The 18,891-nt window shown below is 41.2% G+C and overlaps 1 protein-coding gene across 9 annotated transcripts in view; it reads left to right on the top strand.

Moving 5' to 3' along the window:
* The window catches only part of DENND2B (DENN domain containing 2B), a 239,703-nt gene that overhangs the window by 87,676 nt on the left and 133,136 nt on the right, over positions 1–18,891 (top strand). For 5 of the 9 annotated variants that reach the window (XM_074230261.1, XM_074230255.1, XM_074230258.1 and 2 more), the window contains exon 1: positions 4,670–18,891. This exon is cut by the window's right edge. The exons of the other annotated variants lie outside the window; for them this stretch is intronic. The gene's annotated coding sequence lies outside the window, so the exon portion shown is untranslated. Of the gene's footprint in view, positions 1–4,669 lie in introns of those variants that run through there. 9 annotated transcript variants of the gene reach the window in all.

Raw genomic sequence — 18,891 nt, 5'->3', positions numbered from 1 at the left:
GCTGCGGGGGCCGGGGCTGCGGGGCCGGGCTGCGGGGCCGGGCTGCCGGAGACTAGTTACAATGTCATAAAGTCTCCAGCGCTTCCCACCAAGAACCCTTCCTCAAAAGCCTTCCTAGAAATCTGCGCCCCCCCGGACCTGGACCGGGAGGAGGTTTGTTGGGGGGGCCGCGGGGCCGCTCATTTCCAGGGGGAAACTAATGCGGCCCCCCCAGATGCGGGCTCTGCACCCCGTCTCGGAGCATTTCTGGGGACGCGGAGGGGGTGGGGAGGGCCCCCGGGAAGCCGCCCCCCTTCCCAGTAAGGCCCCCGGGGTGGGGATCCCCCCCCCCCCCGTGGGTTCTTCTCGGAGCTCCTTGGGGAGGGTCTAAGGAGGCTTGTTCCAGGGGATCCGCGGCTCTGCCAGGCTCAGCCCTGGGCGTGGGGGGCCAGGCCAGGTCAAGCTTCTAACTTAGAGTCTCCTGCAGACAATGAGTGTCCCAGCTGGCCCCGAGGCATAGACAGCCCGGCTTGCCTTCCATTTCCATCCCGACTGGGGGAGTATTTTGGAAAAGAGTGGTTCAGCCCTCAGGAGAAAGCAGAGGGCCCAAGGCATTTTAGAATACAGTTAGCTGCTGGGCATGTGGGACTGGTGGTGATGGTCCCAGGGCGTGGGGGATCAAAGGTGCTCTCAGGAGTAACCCCTTCCTCTAGCCTCTCCTCGTCAGGAACCTCAGAGTTGAGGGTGACACATTTATCACCTCGGCCTCTGCCCTTGAAATGACTTAAACCTTCTTCTCCCCAGGCAAGCAGAGAGCCTTGGAGAGGGGGGGAGGGGGGCATTGCTTTTTTTCTATGGACCAGAGTAGAGAAGCCCCCCAGCTCTTTTTTTTCCCCCTTCCCTTCTTGAACTTTCTGAACAGAATGCCTTTTGTACTCTGGCAAACAATGAGAGAGCCTTCTGATTGGTTCGGAGGAGGCCTGCGAATGTAAGCCAGTGACCAAGCTGTGGATTTCTGTTCATTCCTCTGTAATTCTTGAATCTGTGTTTATGGGAGCATTTGTATTTTGTGAGTTGGGATCCATGGATGGACTCCTTAGAACCTGGGCCCCACAGTAGAAGCCCATTTCTACAGTTAGTCCTTCATTCAAGGCATTCTCAGGGATCCTACCCTTCTTTTGCCTTAAATATAACTCCTATTTTCCATAGGAGTGTGAGCGTGGGAGTATGCTGTTGGTTAAGAAGAGATTTGGTGGAGGGGGGACGGAATATTGTATAGGGAAGAAGTCTCCCTGAATTTATAAAGGAGCTTTTTTTTTTTTTTTTTTGCTTCTTAGGGAAGTGTGGATTGAGTTTCTCTGATCTCCTTTATCATGTGTTTTTGGAAAGAATTGTTCCCTTGATTCTGTCAGCTCTACGCTTATGAAAAAAAGCTATAGAAAGGGTCATCGTATGACTAATGTCCAACTTAACCTTTCCATACCAGTTTCCCCATCTTTAAAATTATCGCCACAAACTACATTCCCCCCTTTCCCTCTCACGAACATGTCATTGAATCTGTAATTTAATTGATGTGACCAATCCTTTCACTGATACAAATTGCAACCCCTCTATGACTTCTCATTTCCCTTGTCCACTTTATACCATGTTTCTCCAATGGATAAGCCTCTAATGCTTGAGACCTTCTTCCTTGACTTTTTTTTTTTTAGGTTTTTTGCAAGGCAAATGGGATTAAGTGGTTTGCCCAAGGCCACACAGCTAGGTCATTATTAAGTGTCTGAGACGGGATTTGAACCCAGGTACTCCTGACTCCAGGGCCGGTGCTTTATCCACTGCACCACCTAGCTGCCCCCTTCTTCCTTGACTTTTGCATCTTACAGGTACCGGTACCACACTCTGAAGAACCATCTCTTACAAAGATAAAAAGTGCCTATGGAAATGCCAGGAGATGTGTGGAGGGCTGTTAAATTGATGCTTCTTCTCCCTGGCTGAGGTGTAGGCATAGAAATGAAATCATAATATTACAGAATTTCATTTGGAAGGGTCCTAAGATGTTATAGAATCCAACTCCTATCCAAAACATGAATCCTTTCAACATCATCCTCAAATGGTCATTCAACCTGCATTTAAAGACATCTATGGGGGACTCATTACCCCGGAGGTCACCTGTTCTACTTTTGAGTAGCTCTCATTAGGAAGTTTGTCCTATGGAAGAGAGGATCTCAGAGAGGACATTTGACCTCTCCAGGGTAAAACAGGACCAGTCAGAATCCCAGTCTGTACTGGTGAGAAGGATAGCAGGTAGCAGGGAAATGAGATTCTGATTTCCTATCTCAGTTCCTTGAGATATAATTTTGATTGCTTACCCTGCTGAATGTTGATGAGGGACCTCAGCCTTCAGTTGGGTTGGAGCTCTACTCCTTCTGAGAAAAGGGTTTTTTGGGAGTTAACTTGAATAGGGGAGAGAGAGAGGGAGAGAGAGAGAGAGAGAGAGAGAGAGAGAGAGAGAGAGAGAGAGAGAGAGAGAGAGAGAGAGAGAGAAAGTGTGTGAGAATGAGACAGACAGACTGACAGAAACAGAGACAGAGAGATAATGAATCAAAGTGAAACATGTTAAAGCAGAGAACTTTTAGATAAGCCACAAGATCATGAAGCCAAAGGACATCAGAATCAACCAAGGAGAGGAATCACAGCACTGCTTACTGATGTTGGGGGAGATGAGGCCCTGTGGATAGAACAGTAAAAGGGATTATGAGTTTTTCTTCCACTCTGTTAGCCCCTTGTTTTATGGGCCAGGAGAATAGTCAGTCAACTTTGCCCTGAGGTGGTGTCTGGGTAGCTTGGTCCTTGAGCTGTGGGGTTCTGGGTACTGTGCCAGCACCTCCTCCCATGAATCACCATCAGTCTCCTGAAATCTTACTGCCAGCTTCAGTTATTCCCCTTATGTTGGCAGTTTCAGAAGTATGGAATAGAAGAAAGAGTATACCATCAAAGGCTTCAAATACTGTCTCTAATGCTTATGCCTGCTTGACCTTGAATGGGTTACTTAACCCCTATGGGTCTGCCATGGTATCTTTACCTACAGGATGAGGAGTTTGGGTCAGAAGTCCTCTTCCAGTTCAAATTTAAGATCCAATGAATACCTCTGTTTCCTCCAGAGGAGAGTCACAATTTGGATTTCTCTGAGTTCCTTAGTAAACCAACAATATCACATCTTTGTTTCTTTTATGCAACTTTTAAAGACATTCTCAAAATGTGGTCTTTGGGTGGGATCCCTGGGGGAAATAAGGTCAAAATTATTTCCATATTAATACTAAAACATGTTCTAATATGGTAAATATTGATAGATATAATCTATGCAAACAAAAGTTCTTTGGGGGAGTCTTCAATCATTTCTAAGAATATAAAAGGTCTAGAGATCAAAAATATTTGTGAAAAGCTGCCCTAAGGCTATAAATTGCCAAGAAGGTGCTACCCTGCTTTAATAGAAAAAAATTTACCCATCCAAGATTTCCCTTTGCAAATGAGTCACAGATACAGCCCTTGTCCCTTGTCATCTGAAGTCTCTAGTCCTTTCAAGAGATGACTGAAGGAATCAACCTGGAATTACCTTCTGCTTGGGCCATTTTTGTCAACAGGCTAAGCATGTGCATAGTGTCTGGCATATAATAAGTGATTAATAAATGTTTATTGATTATTGTTAGAATCATGCTGGATTATTAGAGCAGGAAGGCTCCTTAAAGGATATCTGGACCAGCTCCTTATTTTACAGGTGAGGAAATTGAGGCTGAATAAGATAAATTAGAGCAAGATTAGTCCTACTCTATTCCCAGGATCAGATGTGAAGACTCAGGAGAGTGCCAGTCAATTGGCTACCCACATTGGTCAGGCTTGGGGGGAGTGGGGATCTGAGGAGGGTCAGAGCAGGTGCCACATATACTCCCCCAGTCTTCATGGGACCCTAGAGCCCTTTCTGTATTTCTTATCTTGTCTCTGAATTTAAAATGATTCTAAGGAACTTTGTATATGACCTGGTGATGAATGAGGTCATTTGGCAGATAATTATTTCAGGGCCTAGGACTTTTGGTCACCTGTGATTGTTTAGAAATGTCCCAGCTCTGAAAGAAGCAATGCTGCTGAGCTGGCAGCCTCATTCAGAGGCTGCTAAGGACTCAACCTGAGTTTTCCTTGTATGTTGATGCCTTGTCTTTCCTTCAAAAGTGACAATAGCTTCTATGGATGAGCCAGTCTCATTAGTTATCATCTACCTTTTCCTAGGCTGGTACCTTTGCTCATGGTTTCTACCTGGTTTCAACCAGAAGCTCCTCAGTTCTATCTTCTCTGGGATGTACAGTGTGACTCTGTAGAAGTCACCCTGACCTCGATTATACCAGTCCATCTACCCCCTAGAAGTTGTGGGTCTGCTTCAAGGGGACCAGCAACAGCCCTTGCCTGAGGGGGAAGGAAAATGAGACTGTGAACAGTCAATGCGTTAGGCTTGGCTAATCCTCTGGGGTTGGTTTTCTTTTTTTTGGTGGGAATCACTGTGGGGTGTGTGTGTGTGTGTGTGTGTGTGTGTGTGTGTTAGACTTGGCTATTGGCTACAGGATGATAATTGGGTTCTTTGAGTTCAGGGACCATGGGAAGAAGAGGGGGAGGGGCATTGGGGGTGGGGATAGGGATGAGAAAAATGACCATCTGGCAAAATTTGAAAGAATTGTTGTTGGCTTTTTTCTAGCCTGTGGGCAAGTTTGCATTATTGTGTATGCTTTGTGGTGTGGAGCTGGGGAACGTTTCATGAATTTGTCTCAGTTGGTATGCTCTGAATGTTACTGATGGTGGGAAGCTAGAGGACCTACATGTACCTTAAAGTTCTATTCTTATACATGTTATATATTTGGGGAGAAGAGTAGGGGTTAAAAGAAGCCAGTGGTTTGCATTTCTCTTCTTGCCTTCTCTGCCCTGAAGTGTGTTCCTTGACTCTGCTACCCTGTATTTCTTAAAAACAAACCACATAAGCTCAATCAGATCATTCATCTATACATACACTCTTACTAACTAGAAAGGATTTATTTCCTAAAGTCTGCCCTAAAAGTGCCTCAAACCCTTCGACTGAAGGCACTGGACTAGAAGCAACAAGATTCATTGTTTTCCTTGATTCTTCAGTCAGCCCTTTGCCTCTCCAACTCCACCACAATGACCAGTCCTGCCCCACCCTCTCTCTATAAACATTGTCGGTGCCCACACTTGATGGGCAGAAAGCAAAACAAAAGGAGAAAGTCAAAAGTTGAACTTGGTGCTGGAGTTGGACTGGTAGAAGCATGAACTATGAGGAAGGTAAGAATTAAATTACTCATGATCAGCAGAAGGAAGACAGCAGCTTATTCCTGACTCTACTGCTTTAATCTTGTGTCTCTCTTTCTACTGGTTCCTTCTCTGCTGTCTACAAACATGCCCATGCTCCTCCATCCTTTAAAACTCTCCCACCATTCCCACTAATTATTATCTCTCTTATTTTTCTCAACCAAAATCATCTCCTCCATTTCCCTTCCTAACCCTCTGCAATCTGGCTTCTGACCTCATCACTCCAATGAAACAGTTCTCTTCAGTTACCAGTGATTTTTTTTAAGCACTCTTATTTATTGTGAACTTAACAAGCATTATCAAATGTGAATGTTCCAAATTATAAAGAGCAGAAAAGAGACTAGATATGAAATTGTGAAGTTTTGGTTAGTTATGGTTTTTTTAGGTGCATATTAAATTCAGATCAGATTAAAGTCAAGCTGCCTTGCTTATTGGTTCCTTTTTCACTTCCTTCTGTTCTTTTATGTATATTTTTTAATGTTCAACTGACCCTTTTTTCTTTCTTTTCATCTCTATCCCTGCCCAGCTGCCCTCGTGTTCAGAAACCCTCCTTTGTAACTAATAAGTACCATCAGACCAAACAAATTAATTCATTGACCGTGTCTGAAAATGTCACCTTTCTACCATCAGTCTTCTCAAATCACGATTGGTATTCATGGATCAGACTTTCTTTGTTTCTCAAAGCTATTTTCCTTCAGTTGGTCAATCATGTAAATTATCTCTCTGATTCTCCTTATTTTACTCTGAATCAATTCATAGAAGTTTTCCTTGGAAAGCATCATATTTATCACTCCTGAAAGCACAATGGTATTCCATCATCTACATCCACTGTGACTTTCGACCAATTGCCAGCTGATTGGTAGTAATGCTTCTATTAATCTTTCTGCACCATATGGATCTCCTCTCTTTGAACCTCTCAGACCTTTCTTCTTTGAAGGCATAAGTCAGGTCTTACTTATGAAGAATGTCTTTCCTCAATCTCCCCCAGCTGCTAACTCCTCCCTTCCAGGACTGGTTATTTAACTACCTTGGGTGCTGTCTCTTTATTTTTATTTTGTTTAGAATTCATATATATATATATATATGAAAAGGAATTCGACACGCATACACACACATGTATACATGCATGTTTCCATCCACACAATATACACATGGATTCACATGTGTGTCTATGCTTACATGCATGTATTATATACACATGTGTGTGTACATGTGTACTCTTCTTGTAGTCCTGTTCGAATGTAAATTCCCTGAGATTAGGAATCATCATCATTTTTTTGTATTCCCAGTATTTACTATAGTTCTGAGGTTTCATGTTGGTTGACCACAAATAATGAATAAATAGTCGGTACTTAATACATATTAGTTGATTAATTGATTGATAAGGACCAGAGAGAAAAAAATAACTATTCAGATGGTCAAGGAGTTTCCTGAAGTGCATTTTCAAACTGAACCTAGAGAACCAATCAGGGGGTGGCTAGGTGGTGCAGTGGATAGAGCAGTGACCCTGGAGTCAGGAGTACCTGGGTTCAAATCTGGCCTCAGACACTTAGTAATTATGTAACTGTGTGGCCTTGGGCAAGCCACTTAACCCCATTGCCTTGCAAAAACAACAAAAAAAGAGAGAACCAATCAGAAAGGACAGTATGATACAGTGGCAATGGTGCTGGATCTGAAGTTGGAAGGTTTGGGTTCAAATACCAGCAGTACTCCTTGGATGTCCTGGATGAGGTTAGGAAAGTCACTTCACCTTTTGAGAGCTCAGTGTGTAAAATATGTAAAATGAGATTCCTCAGAGGTCCCTTTGAACTCTTTCTTCTATAATCTTAGGACCCTCCTCAGTGTCCAGGGGAAGCTGAGGGGAATAGGGTTCTCATAGGACTGGGAATAAAAAGTTGACATTGGACTTTTTGGGTGATAGAAACATGGGCCAGGAGTAGGACTAGATTCTAACTGTCTCATCTAGAATTTGCAGAGCTAATACTGGATCTGCATAGGAAAACCTGAATCACATTTGACTCAGACACTTACTAGATGGGTGACCCTGGGCAAGTCACTTAACCCTGTTTGCCTCAGTTTCCTCATCTGTAAAATGAGCTGGAGAAGGAAATGGCAAAACATTCTAATATCTCTGACAAGAAAACCCCAGATGGAATTACAAAGAATCAGACACCACTGGACATCAACATATCACACTTATCTCAATATCCAATCTGTTTTCAGATTTTATCACTTCTCTCTTTATAACATCTCAGTCCCTAGTCCCCACTTCCATAGCCCCTCACTCTGGTTCAGGCTCATGTTTCTCCCCATTTCAATCCATGCTCTACTCTACTACCAAAGGGGATTTCTAAAGCATACCTTTTCCCTCTCTAAAAACCCAAAGACTTCCCTATAAAATACCTCCAAGGTCCAACAGAGCGTGGCATCGAATGCTCCGCACAACCTGCTTTTCCATCCTTCTTATACTTAGCTCTGTGCCAGGACTTCCCCTCCCTTTGCACAGACTGTCCCCCAAGTTGGGAGTGCTCTCCTTTGTCTCTACCTCTAAACTCTCCTAGACCCAGTAAGTCCTCCCTTGTGAAATCAGTCTTGCCCCAGGCTCAGCTGCTGATGCATTTGGCTCTCCGGTGACTTCCCATCCTGGATGTATGTGGCATGGACTTGGTTATTTAGATTGCTGTCTCCCCATTAGAATGGGAGCTCCTTGGGGACAGGGACACTTGGTGACTTTGAATTCTCAGTGTTAGTACAATTCCTAGCACATTTTTTGTCCTGTCTGACTCTTCCTGACGTCATTTGGGGTTTTGTTGGCAGAGATATTGGAGTGGTTTGCCATTTCCTTCTCCAAGGTCATTTTATATAGAGGAGGAAACTGAGCTCAACTGTATGAAATGACTTGTCCAAGGTCACCCAGCTAGTAAGGATATGAGTTTGGATTTGAACTCAGGTCTTCCTGATTCCAGATCCAGTGCTGTATCCATTTGGTTGTGTTTCTGGAGCACAGTAAACATTTAATGAATGCTTGTTGACTGGCTAATAGACTCAACTTACCAGGAAGGGAAATGGAAGACAATAAAGTATGAGGGTTTTAGGAAGGGATTCTTGTCCTCCTTCAGTCTTAGAAAGGACAGTGAAATAACCCTAACAGAAATTTCAGGTAGTCTTCTTTTTTTAGACATTATTAAGTCTTCCAGGAATATCCTGTGCCTGGGAAATATTAATAGATAAGAGTTACAGAGTACTATGTGGCAGGCATTTTTGTTAAACACTTTATAATATCTTATTTGATTCTCACAACAACCCTGGGAGATATTTGGTATTTTTCTCCCCAGTTTTACAGATGAGGAAACTGAGGTAGACAGCAATTAAGGGATTTGTCCAAAATCACTCATTTACTAGCCATCTGCGGCTGCATTTGAATTCAGGTCTTCTTGACTTAGTGGTCACTAGCTGCCTCTAAAGAACCGCTTTGAGGCCAGGAATCTACCTTATCATTTCTTTTTCCCAAGTGCTTCACATAAAACTTCCAAAGGGTAGGAACCTGTTATTTATCAGAGGAATTAACAGGGCAGCAAGGTAGCACAGTGGATCAAGTGTCAGTTCGGGAGACAGAAAAATCTGAGTGCAAATTCAGCCTCAGATATTCACTAGCTATGTGACCCTGGACAAGTCACTTAAACTTGATTACCTCCAAAACCCAAAACAAACGAATGAACAAAGTCCTTTGAGGCTTGGGCTATTTTTTTTCCTACATAGAATGGGACACCCCAATGGGTCTTCTAGGTGCAAGACCATAGAAACAAAGATACTTAGAGTACTCCCAGTATTGTGGTTAGGATCCAAAGGGGAATGGGGGGAGCTAGTAATTCTAGGGCATCAGCCTCCACAAAAATTGTCCAACTTTTCTTCTTCCTTCCCCTCTCTGGTGTCCAGGCCATAGCTACCCTTACCCCTTGACCCTTTGCATGCTGGTCTGTTTTGTTTTTCCAGTTAATTGTTACCTTTCTAAAATTAATCTGCAGAAAATTGTTGATGTTAGGTTAATCATGACTTTGGGGGAGATGTAGCATTTTAGTAGGGTACCTTTAGAAAGCAAAAACTTCCAAGATCCAAAGACAGAATCTTTAGGGGTAGAATTTTAGGTATTGTGATAAGCAGCAGGAAGAGGTTTTTGTTTAGGGTGGCTTTTCTGGGTTTGTATAATTCCTTTTATATGGGTGGCCCCTATAATGCCTACTCATCAAACTGACTTTAGACCACAGTTCAAGTTTCCTGCTAAAGAAAACTCCCATTGACTTAGGTGCTGATTCTCTCTGGTGGCTCAGAAATAGCAGCAGACCATAGGTTCAAGAGGTCCTTAGCTGTTTGTGGACATCTCCAGGCAGATGCCTTGATCTGGGGTTGTGGCTATATAATATGTGAGTACTCCAGGGACTGGAGTGTGCTTAGTTAATTAATCAAACTTTCATTAAAAACCTTGTAGATGCATAGAAAGGCAAAAAAAAATTCCTGCTTTTGGGGAGCTCAAAATGGGCTAAAATGGTATCTGACTTAAATTGTAAATGTTTTATGGCTATGATTTAGGATTTAGAGCTAAAAAGAATCTTAGGCATCATATGACCTAAGACCCTCATTTTAGAGAGGCTTGGACCTGCCAAGGTTAAGTGTCTTCCCCAAGGTCACACAGAGAGTTGGTAGCAGAACTGGGATTCAAATTCAGGTCATGTACTATAGTTACCCAAAACAAAATGCACCAACTGGGAGAGGTGAGGCTTGAAGTTGGGAGCTGGAGGAGGGTGAGGGCATGGATGTACTGGAATTTGTATAAGAGGAAATGGGAAGGCATGGATTCCCCATGTCACTCATACCTGGTAACTCAGCTGAAGTATTCTGGGAAGTGTTTCTAAAGAATTCACATTTATGGAGACAAGTGAGAGCTTTTTCTTCATTCAAGTGTGATAAATAATCCTTTATTGTTGTCCAGTCATGATTGACTCTTCATGACTTCATTTGGAGTTTTCTTGGCAGTGATGCTGGAGTAGTTTGCTATTTCCTTCTCTAGCTCATTTTATAGATGAGGAATTGAGGCAATCAAGGTTAAGTGACTTGCCCAGGGTCACATAGCTAATAACAGCTGGATTTAAACTCAGGAATAGGGGTCTTCCTGACTCTAGCCCTAGTGCTCTATCTATTGTGCTACCTAGCTTCTTGAGTTTAACTCAGTTTCACCTATTTCTTTCCTTGTGAGATCTATAGACCATGATGGGAGACCCTGATGTAGGATGCCCCTAGTATGGTGTGCCCTCATCAGAGAAGATGCTTTGCTCCATGAGCAAAGCAGAGTTGAAATAACTCAAAAGGAATGCAAGATGCACAAATTTAGAGAATTCACCCTAAAATGTTCACATGGACTATTTGTGCTGGACCTTTGGGAGAGCATTCTGAGTTCCTGTTGGTCTGATCAGCCACAGCTGGATACACTTGACTTGATAGATCACAAACCTTCATGATATCCCAATGATTATTGTTTACAGGCCCTGTTTTTTAGGATTGTAAATTTAGAACTGAACTGGACCTTAGAGGTCAGTAATTTCATTTCCTAGCTCAAGAATCAAGTGGCTTGTTCAAAGTCACACAGGTAGCAAATGGTGGGGCTAGAGCTGGATTTTGAACCAAGGTTCGTGGACTCTATCCAAATCCAAATCTTTCTCATTTCTTTAATTTGCCTCAAAATGAGAAGAGCTTTCTTAGGAGGTTCTTAAAGAGTTCTGAATGTGGTGTCTTCTGTTCATAGTTCCAGAATTTGACCTTGGTGCTTGGTAAAGGACCAAATCAAACCAAATAAGATTAGATGAGTAAAATACTTTAGATCTTTATAAATGTTATCTATTGCTATTTTCAAGGGCAGTTGGGGGATGCCGTGGATAGATAGAGTGTTGGGACTGGAATCAGGAAGACCTGAGTTCAAATTCAGCCCCAGACACTTTCCAGCTGTGTCACTTAATCCTATTTGCCTCAGTTTTCTCATCTGGAAAATCAGTTGGAGAAAGTGGCATACCACTCTAGAATTTCTTTCTTCTTTTTTTAAGTTTTATTTATTTATTTATTTTTTTCAAGGCAATGGGGTAGAGTAGCTTGCCCAAGGCCACACAGGTAGGTAATTATTAAGTGCCTGAGGTTGGATTTGAACTCAGGTCCTCCTGACTCCAGGGCCAGTGCTCTATCCACTGCTCCACCTAGCCACCCCCACTCTAGAATTTCTGCCCAAAAAATCCCCAACCCTCCATATAGGGTCACTAAGAGTAGGGCATGACTGAAACAAGGAACAAATTGTTATTAGCAAAGCTAAGCTGTCTGTGAAAGAGAACTTTGCATTCCTTGTCCTCTGGGGAAGGATGAGGCTGGGATGGCCCTGCCTTAGTATTCTAACCAGAGGCCCTGCAGGCATTTTGGGCTCCTTTTGATAATTCCAAGACAGTAAAGAGGCCAAAAGAGTATTTGCATAAAAGGGAGAGGAGGAAAAAGAACTCAAAACTCCAGGTTTCTGCCCTGGTTTCCAGGTTTTCATCATCAGCTCTTTATGTTGGGAAATCCAAGAGCAGGTAGCTCAAGGCCTGTCAGAACTGACTGGGCCGGGGTGCTACATCAGACCATAGCCAAGTTTGCCTATTGGCTCTTGTTTGGGATAGGTCCAGAAAGACAGCAGCAAGAGCCTTAGGGAAAGTCCATGACTACGAAATTGGGACATTCTGACAAGTTGTCATAGGGCTTTTGTTAAACAAAATTTTGAGCCACACACAGACCCATTCCTTGGAATTATAATCTGTCAAGAATCTGAAACCACTTTGGTATGGGCAATTTCTTCAGTCATGGGAAGGCTGTATGATTCATTGGAAAATAAGCTGGGTTTGGAGTCAGGGGACTTGTGTTCAAATTCTGCCTCTGGCAATCAATGAACTTTATTATTAAGCACCAAATGCATGCCAAGCAAAGAAAGGCAAAAACTATGGAAACATTCTTTATTCTCTAGGAGCTCATAGTCTAAGAAGGGTAGGGGTATGGGGGTAAAGAAAACAAGCAAACACCTAAAAGAATTTACCTGTAAGCTGACCAGATCACTTAAACCAATTCTAGCTTCAGTTGCCTCATCTTGGAAAAAGGGAAGGGTTGTGGTAGGGATTTAACTGGATGATCTCTAAAGTTAGAGAATTCAAACCATTCTCCTTGCATACAGTTTGCGTTTTCTTCACTTCTTTTGTTCCTGGCAAGGATCAGGCCAGCTGCTCTGGAGTGGCCATTCCCACTTGAGCATCAAGAACCCAGCTTCCTCCTCATTGATGTATCTGTAAAGGGGAAGGGAATCCTAGACCACCCTGTAGTCTAGGAATATCAGCCTCTCCTGGCTCTCTTGGGAGGTCTCCTCCTTGAGCTTTCCTACCTCCCAGCCTGGGAGGATTCTTGGCTGTTATTTTCCTTGTCCTGCCTTTAAATCCATTAGCATCTGGTCCCAGACTACCTTGCAGCCTTATCTCCCAATACTCTCCTCTAGCATTTCTCTTACTCTCTCTTTCTTGTGAGAGCTCTCTCTCTCTGTCTCCTTGCATTTCCAGAACTGACTTTAGTGCTTTGCACCTAGTATTTGATAATCAAATATTTGATGAATTTTGTTGACTTAAATTCCTCCCCTGCACAAATCCATCATTGCAGTTGCCCTTCTCATTGACCTTCAAACAGGGATTTTGTATTCTTACTTGTATCTTTTTTCTTCCTAGATTGTCCAGCCTACACTTTGCTCAGATCTTGCTCATCCTTTTCAAGATCCAGTTAAAATTACACCACATCTTCGAAGATTCCCCTCCTTAAGCCCCAGGCTTTCTCCTATTTCTCAGTACTTAAGAATTAGGAATTAGTAATAATTAATTATAACTAATTAATAATAGCTAGCATTTATCATCTGATATTTTTTCTCCTTATTTAGTTAGTTTCCAATTCCATTTGAGTTCCACATTTTTCCATCCCCTCCCTTCCCCTTGGCAGCAAATTTAATATAAGTTATATAAGTAAAATCGTGCTTAACATATTTCTATATGGGTTAAGCTATAAAAAAAGACCTAGATCTAAAGGGGGGGGGGGGTCATGAGAAAGAAAGAAAAACCATAAAAGAAGTTTTAAAAAGTGAATACAGTATATTTTGCCCTGTATTCAGACTACATAGTTTTTTTCCTCTGGATATGAATGGCATAATCCATCACAAGTCCTTTAGGACTATCCTTGATCACTGATCTTCTGAGCAGAGCTGCATCCATCATAGTTGATCATCTCACAATGTTGCTGTTTATGTGTACGATGTTCTCCTGGTTCTGCTCACTTCTCTTAGCATCAGTTCTTGCAAGTCTTTCTAGGCTTTCCTGAAGTTAGGCTACTCATGATTTCCATATTCCATAATATTCACGATATTCTTTTTTTCCCCCTGCAAAATTATAAGATCCTGAGGGTAGAGACCTTGTTTTATCATAGATTGTGCCTAACACAATGTTTCACTTGTAGTCACTCAGATGTTTGTTAATGACCTGATCTTTTTTCGACTTTTGGAAACAGCTGGATTTATATCTCATGGCTATATGTCCCATTGGCTTGCAAAGAGCCACTGGCCCACAGAGAGAAAGGGTGTCTGTCAGAGGCTTTGTCAATGAGAGAGCCTCTAAGTCTCATTCATCCTTCAATTTCCCCTTCATCTTAACCTATTTACACGGGCACTATCACTTTCAGCTTAATTTGGTGGAGCTTTCTTTGATTGCCTTTCTATCCTGCCTCTCTGAAGGATCCATTGTCCTCAGTTTCTTTAGCAAAAGACTCTTAAGTGTGTTCTAAGGACAGGCCTTTCAGGAATTCCTCCAGTTCTTCCACAGCTCATCCTCTCCCAGTCACATTGGGAAGTGTCTTGGTCCACAGCAGTAGATCTGCCTTGTTGGTTCACTTTGAAACTTTCTCCTTGTCTGCTTCTTGGGAAGACACACCTCGAGTATCAGCAAAGCAGGGAGACCAATTTTCCAACCAGTTAACAGACCCTAACTACTTTATATAAAAATAAATAAATAAATACACAAACACACAAATAAATAAATAAAGTGAACAAGGTGGGGAGTTTGGCCCAGAACAAAGTGTGTTAACACTTGCTTCCATCTGGACCATTAGAACCCTGCCACATAGCATCTCATCAGTGATGCTTTGGGCAATGGGACCAGGGTTTTAGGGGTGGGCATAGCAAGGAAGAATTGTATGATGAATGGAAGGGTAGATATACCACAGTTTGCTAAGCCATTCCCAACTGAAGGACATTTACTTGATTTCCAATTCTTTGCCACCACAAACAGGGCTGCTATGGATATTTTTGTACAAGTGTTGTTTTTACCCTTTTTCATCATCTCGTCAGGGTATAGACCCAGTAGTGGTATTTCTGGATCAAAGGGTATGCACATTTTTGTTGCCCTTTGGGCATAGTTCCAGATTACTCTCCAGAAAGATTGGATGAGTTCACAGCTCCACCAACAATGTATTAGTGTCTCAAATTTCCCACAACCCTTCCAACAATGATCATTATCCTTTCTGATCATATTGGCCAGACTGAGAGGTGTGAGGTGGTATCTCAGAGATGCTTTAATTTGCATTTCTCTAATAAGTCATGATTTAGAGCAATTTTTCATATATGACTGTGGATTGCTTTGATCTCCTCATCTGTAAATTGCCTTTGCATATCCTTTGACCATTTTTTCAGTTGGGGGAATGGCTTTTTTTTTAAAATTTGACTCAGTTCTCTGTATATTTTAGAAATGAGTCCTTTGTCAGAAATACTGGTTGTAAAGATTGTTTCCCAGTTTACATTTCTTTTGATCTTGGTTACAGTGGTTTTGTCTGTGTAAAAGCTTTTTAATTTAATGTAATCAAAATCATCTAGTTAGTTTTAGTGTTCTCCATCTCTTCCTTAGTCACAAACTGCTTCCCTTTCCACAGATCTGACAGGTATACTTCTTGATTTTCTAGTTTGCTTATAATATTGTTTTTTTTAATGTCTAAATCCTGTATCCATTTTGATCTTATGTTGGTATAGGGTGTGAAGTGTTGGTCTAATCTAAGTTTCTTCCATACTAACTTCCAGTTTTTCCAGCAGTTTTTATTGGAGAAAATTTTTATCCCAATAGCTGGACTCTTTGGGTTTATCAAACAGCAGATTACTATAATCGTTTCCTACTATTGCACCTAGTCTATTCCCCTGATCCACCACTCTGTTTCTTAGCCAATACCAGACAGTTTTAATAACTGATGCTCTATAATATAATTTTAGATCTGATAGGGCTAAGCCACGTTCTTTTGTACTTTTTTTCATTGGATCCCTGGAAATTCTTGACTTTTTATTTCTCCATATGAATTTACTTACAACTTTTTCTAACTCATTAAAGTAATTTTTTGGAATTTTGATTGGTAGGGCACTAAACAGGTAGTTTAATTTTGGTAGAATTGTCATTTTTATTATATTAGCTCTACCTATCAATGAGCAGTTGATGTTTGCCCAGGTTTTTTAAATCTGATTTTATTTGTGTGAGAAGTGTTTTGTAATTGTCTTCAAAAAGTTTCTGAGTCTGCCTTGGCAGATAGACTCCCAGGTATTTTATATTGTCTGAGGTTACTTTGAATGGGATTTCTCTTTCTAGCTCTTCCTGCTTATATTTTGCTAGTCACATATAGAAAAGTTGAGGATTTATGAGGGTTTATTTTATATCTTGCAACTTTGCTAAAGTTGCTAATTGTTTCCAGTAGTTTTTTGGATGATTTCTTGGAATTCTCTAGATATACCATCATGTCATCTGCAAAGAGTGAGAGTTTTGTCTCTTCCTTCCCTGTTCTAATTCCTTCAATTTCTTTTACTTCTCTTATTGTTGAAGCTAATATTTCTAATACAATATTAAATAGTGGTGGTGATAATGGGCATCCTTGTTTCACCCCTGATCTTATTGAGAATTCCTCTAGCCTCTCCCCATTGCATATATAATACTTGTCGATGGTTTCAGATAGATGCTGCTTATTATTCTAGGGAACAGTCCACTCATTCCTACACTCGCTAGTGTTTTTAGTAGGAATGGATGCAGTATTTTGTCAAAAGCTTTTTCAGCATCTATTGATATAATCATATAATTTCTGACAGGTTTGTTGTTGATATAATTAATTATACTAACAATTTTCCTAATATTGAACCAACCCTGCAGTCCTGGGATAAATCCTACTTGGCCATAATGTATTATTCTAGTGATAACTTGTTGTAATCATTTTGCTAAGATTTTATTTAAGATTTTTGCATCTATATTCATCAGGGAGATAGGTCTATAATTTTCTTTCTCTGTTTTAACTCTTCCTGGTTTAGGTATCAGCACCATATTGGTATCATAGAAAGAGTTAGGCAGAGTTCTGTCTTTCCCTCTAAATGCTCCTTCTCCAAGGGTTCTTGACTAAATAAATCCTGCAGGTCATGTGGGAAATAGAGGTGGAGAGGAGGGGAGCATCTTTTGAGAGTTTTGATTGAACCATTTAGGATAAAAGTCTAAGAATAAGTGAGAAAAGCTTTGGTTTTTAATGTTTTTCCAGCTCCCACCACAAAGTCCTAATTTCTCCTTCCCATTGGGAGGAAACCAGTAAATTTGCTGTCCATTTTGTCTATGCAACCTAAGTCCTTAAAAATCTCTTTCACATGCTCCTAAAGTACTCAGCTGTAGTGTATCTCTAGTTAAAAAATATGTGTGGGGGAATGACTGTCTTATCAGCAGAACCAATTTATAGGCCTTGGATCCTGAATCAGAATTGGGATAGAGTTGGGATTTCTTGGGAGTATTTAACTTTTTTTTTTCTTCCAAGAGAAGCTGTTTATTATTTAGGGCTTTGTGGGCCTTGAAAACCAGATTGTCAGCTTCTGCCTTCTTATTTGAATTGAGACTTCAGCTCCTTTGGTTGTTAGAACTTTTAAATTGCTTTAGTTACCTATTGGTGGTTGGAGCAATTCTGGATATCTTTATAGAGAAGTAGAGACTTCCAGGTGGAAAAGAGAGTTTGTTAGAGTGATTTTTTTTTCCCTTAAACCAAGTCTGTTCTCCTTGTCAGAGGTGAATTTGTTGGCATCAAGTTTTTGCCAGATTTTTTTTAAAATCTTGGCAGCAACAATGTGACCTTCAGGATTTATTTAGCTTCCAGGAAAATAATTAGCAAAAGATGGCAAAGACCAAAGAGTCTGGAATCCATTTGGGGAAGCTCTGCCCACATTTTATGTGTCTTGGGTCAAGAAAGATGTAGGCTTGTGGTTGTACCCAATTGCTGAGCCAATTGAGATACAAATGGACAGGAAATTTAAGAGGGGTTCCTGTATGTGACTGATAACTATATGAGTGACCTGTGAACAGGGAGGAGCAAATATTTATTTTCCTCTTCTTTGCTATCTTCAATCCTCTGTATTCCCTGTCCTCATTTACTGTGTCTCAAAATGAATGGAGAGTATGCCAAACAAATGGATATGTTGGCGATGGGCTGGTTAACATTGTCCATGATCCATTCCTGTCTTTGTTTCTCTGGGTTTGGACTGGGCTACATTTCTGGTTTGAGTTACAGCCAGCTGTATAGTCCTGGGTGGCAAGATGGGCTTCAACCTTTGCCTGGTTTCCTTAATTCATCTTTGAGTATGAGCCCAAAAGGAAGTGGCAAGGATCGGGTTATAGAAAAAACCGGGAGGAACAAGTGGGAATTTTTGTTTGGTTTAATTCTCATTAAAGCAGAAGAGAAAAAAAAAGCTTCTTCATTTTTCTTTTAAAAGAACTGTTTAGTCAACCTCTTAAACAGTTTTGTAATTCTAGGCCAGCAGCTAACTACTAGGCTTCTGAGATTTTTAAAAACCAAATGCCTCAGCCTTCTATTTACCTAAAGAATACCATAGGCCCACTGCTCACTTGACCTCTGCAGACCTGGGCTCTTCCCTCCAGTTCCATGCATAGTTTAACTTGATTTCCTGAGAGTTTTTGTATCTCTTGGAGTCTTGGACCTGGGTCTCTCCAGGAACTAATGGTCTCAGAATAGGTTTGCTCTCTAGCAGACCTTTCCAGAGTTCAGGGCAGCCTTCCAGGTAGCTTCTAGGCTGGGCCTTGGAGATCTATAGGGACCCATGGTTGGTGGTAGTAGTTAGAAAGCCTTTTTTTAAAATTCAATTTTATTTTCAGTTCCAAATTTTCTCTTTCCCTGCCCTAATTCATTGAGAAAGCAAGAAAAATAAAACTCACTATAAATATGTATTAATACGCAAAATACTGTTATTTTGAAACCTTATAGAAGCTATTAGTCTCATTTGACTATGACTGAGTTTAAGTAAATAATGGTCTTATTTTGAAGTGAATTTCTTCATAATGCAATTGGCTAATCTGACCTAAAACCTGCATCAGATCCTTTGGATTCCAAAATGGATCATTTTAAAATTTCTGTAGTAATTATATCACACACACACAAACACACACACAC

Source organism: Macrotis lagotis, chromosome 3 (genome assembly GCF_037893015.1).
Source record: "Macrotis lagotis isolate mMagLag1 chromosome 3, bilby.v1.9.chrom.fasta, whole genome shotgun sequence".
NCBI lineage: Eukaryota > Metazoa > Chordata > Mammalia > Peramelemorphia > Peramelidae > Macrotis > Macrotis lagotis.
Note: the sequence above shows the minus strand (reverse complement) of the source record. Positions and strands in the feature narration are given on the sequence as shown.